Source organism: Nicotiana tomentosiformis, chromosome 3 (assembly GCF_000390325.3).
Source record: "Nicotiana tomentosiformis chromosome 3, ASM39032v3, whole genome shotgun sequence".
In the NCBI taxonomy this organism is placed as follows: domain Eukaryota; kingdom Viridiplantae; phylum Streptophyta; class Magnoliopsida; order Solanales; family Solanaceae; genus Nicotiana; species Nicotiana tomentosiformis.
This window is the reverse complement of record NC_090814.1, coordinates 77289886-77293378: the sequence shown is the minus strand read 5'-3', so window position 1 is coordinate 77293378 and position 3493 is coordinate 77289886.

Here is a 3493-nt window from a genome sequence, read left to right as displayed (position 1 = left end):
ATCGATGTTTGGGCTGATTATCATGATTATTGATAGTCCGAGAGACTGGAGAGATTGATGACTAAGTGAGGCCGAGGGCCTGATTGTGAGGATATTTATGGGAGCTGACTGCACACCGCAACATGTTTTATTGATTTATACCATGATTGGCTTATTATAGCGCTTGGGCTGAAAGAGCCCTTCCGAGTCTGCATACCCACAATGAGTGCAGGTACCTACTGAGTGCGAGTGCGAGTGCCAAGCGGGAGTGCTGAGTGTCTGAGATAAATGAGAGATTGTGAGAAATGAGTGACTGTGAGGTTGGAGTGAATGGGAGTACTGAGTGACTGTCACTCTGAGAATATGCATTGATTTCATTACTGTTGTACTTCAGCTGGCATATATATCACTGCTATGAAATTTCTGAGAGATACTATATCCTTTTTTAATTGAACATGGCATGAATTATCTGTTTAAGATTTATCTGTCTAATTTGAAAGCATGCCTATTTTGTGTACTGTATTTTCTGAAATTGAACTGTAACCATGAAGCTCGTCACTACTTTCGGTCCAATAGTTAGTCTTCTTACTTACTGAGTTGGTTGTACCCACTCTACACCCTACACTTCGTGTGCAGATTCAAGTGTTATCGGACACGGTGGGTGTTGATCATCTGTGCAACTTGGCCATTTTGGAGATTTCAAGGTAGCTGCCCGGCGTTCGCAGACCTTGACTCTTCCCTCCTACCTTTCAGCTTTATGTATTTAGTTTCAGTTTTTCATACATAGTATTTTCAAACTTGTGTTGTATAGATGCTCATGTACTCAGTGATACCCTGGTTTTGGAAACTTCCATATTGAGTTTTGACTTTCTATCTTGTTTATGAGAACTTTAATTATTCAAACTTGTATAATTTCATTGTTTACTTAAAAGTGTTGGTAATGTTTTGAGGTGTCGGCTTGCCTAGTACCATGTTAGGCGCCATCACGATAGGCTAAGTTTTGGGTCGTGACAATAAGAAAGAAAATCTTTTTCAATTAAGGTTTAACTATTTGAATAGTGGGACCCCCAATCAATCCACTTGTCAAATAAAAAAGTGTCCCACATAAGTATGACTTGGCATGTGAAACACAAAATAAAATTTCTCATCTCTCCTCATATTTCCACTGACATGAACAGCATAAGTTTCCAAAAAGATCAATGTATTTGTGAAATAAAAAATCTTCATCTTGTAGAGTCGTAGTGATTGTTTGGACATAAGAATTGTAAAATTCCAAAAAATGTGAAAAAGAAATTCAAGTGAAAATGGTATTTGAAAATTAGAGTTGTGTTTGGACATGAATATAATTTTGGGTTGTTTTGAATTTTTGTGAGTGATCTAAGTGAGAATTTTGAAAAATAGCTTTTTGGAGTTTTCTAAATTTTCAAAAAATTCCTAAATTTATCTTCAAGTGAAAATTGGAAATTTTATGGCCAAACACTGATTTCTGTAACGACCCGACCGGTCGTTTTGAGAATTTGTGTCTCATTTGGTGGCTTGAGGTCTCGAGCAGCTCCGTATTATGTGTTATGACGTGTGTGCGCAGTCGAGTTTAGATTTCGAATGATTCGAGATTGATTTGGAATAAGGATTCGTGTATTAGAAGCTTAAGCGGTAAGAGTTGACCGAAATTTGACTTTTGTGTAGACGAATCCGAAATAGTGTTTTCATGATTACAATAGCTTCGTATGGTAATTTTGGACTTAGGCGTGCGTCCGACTTTGGATTTGGAGGTCCGTAGAGAAATTTGAAGCATTTCGGCAAAACTTTGAAAGTTGGAGATTTTTTGGAAGGTTAAGAGGTTTGACCGAGAGTTGACTTTGGTGATATCGGGGTCGAAATACGATTCCAAGAGTTGTATTAGCTCCGTTATGCCATTTGCGACTTGCATGCAAAATTTGGAGTCATTTCGGGTTAATTTGATATGTTTCGGGGCGAGTTGTATAAGTTGAAAGTTCATTAGTGCGATTTGAGGTGCGATTCATTGTTTTGATTTTGTTTGATGTGATTTGAGGCCTAGAGTAGGTCTACGTTATGTTTTGGGACTTATTGGTATGTTCGTACAGGGTCCTGTGGGGCTCGGGTGAGTTTCTGATTAGATTTGGGTTGTGTTGCGCTATATTTTTATGTTTCGACGTCGTTGTTTCAAGCATAAATGGTACCATATTAAGCAAATGACCTCAAATTTCTATTTTGATTGAAGCATTAGATCTGTATTGTAATTACGGAGTCATAGTAAAAACGAATCGTCGAATTTGGACATTATACAAGGGAGGTATGCTCATTTTAGTGTCGGAGAAGAGAGTTGGTGCTGGTGCTTCGCAGATGCGAAGTTGGGTCCGCATCGGCGACCCCGCGGGTGCAAATAATGGTCCACAAATGCGGAAAATAGAGCTGGCAGACCGCAGGTGCGGAATTTTGGGCGCGGAAACGAAATTCCATATGTATTAAAAAAATCAAATTATGTTTATTTAGTATTTTGACCATATCATGAGTTCTAGAGCTCCGATTGAGGTGATTTTTGCGGAGTTCTTCTAGTCTTTTCATGGGGGTCAGTATCTAACAATAATTGTTGTATTTTAATATGATTACAGAAGTTCATTTTTGAATTAATCCATGTTTTGATTGGAGAATTGGGGAGGGGGGTTATCAAAAACTTTTCTAAAAGGAATAATTGGGTTTTGAACATCGATTCGGAGTTGGAATTGGATAAAATTAATATGGTTGGACTCGTAATTGAATGGGTGTTCGAAGTTTATGAATTTTGTCGGGTTTCGAGTTGCGGGCCCGGGATTGACTTTTGGGTTGACTTTTTAGTTTTTGTTAAAGATTGAAACTTTATTATCTGGAATAATTTCCTATGTGTTTTATTTATGATTTGAAGTTATTTTGACTAGATTTGAGCGAGTTTAGTAGAGTCTTGCGGGTCGGTAAGGAGACGTTTGTACTTATCTTCGAGAGGCTACGAAACTAATAAAATAGTTTCACTTTCCTTCAATCCTATCGTGTGAGTTAATGGATCTCAAAGTTTGAACCTTCGTCATTCTATTATCTCACAAATGGTGAGTACACGAGAAATAGTTATCGATGACGCTGCCCCAGAGCCGGTGTTTCCAGGGGCCGGGATAGAGGCAGTGGTAGAGGCCTAGGAGGAGCACGTGCTACAGCTAGATCACCTGTCAGAGCAGCATTTGAGGAGCCGCCAGTAGCTCCAGTTGGGTGACAGGTACCGGAGGTGCCTATTGTTACCCCAGGACTTCAGGAGACTTTAGCACAATTCCTGAGCATGTTCGGAACATTGGCTCAGGAGGGATTGATCTCGGTTGCATCAGCTACTTCACAAATCGGGGAAGGAGCTTAGACTCCTGCCGCCCGTACTCCATAGTAACGAGTCCACGTTGGTCCGGTTCCAGGTGTCATGCCGACACAGCCTGTTATCCCAGTTTAGCCTGTGGTTAGGGTAGTGGCATATGAG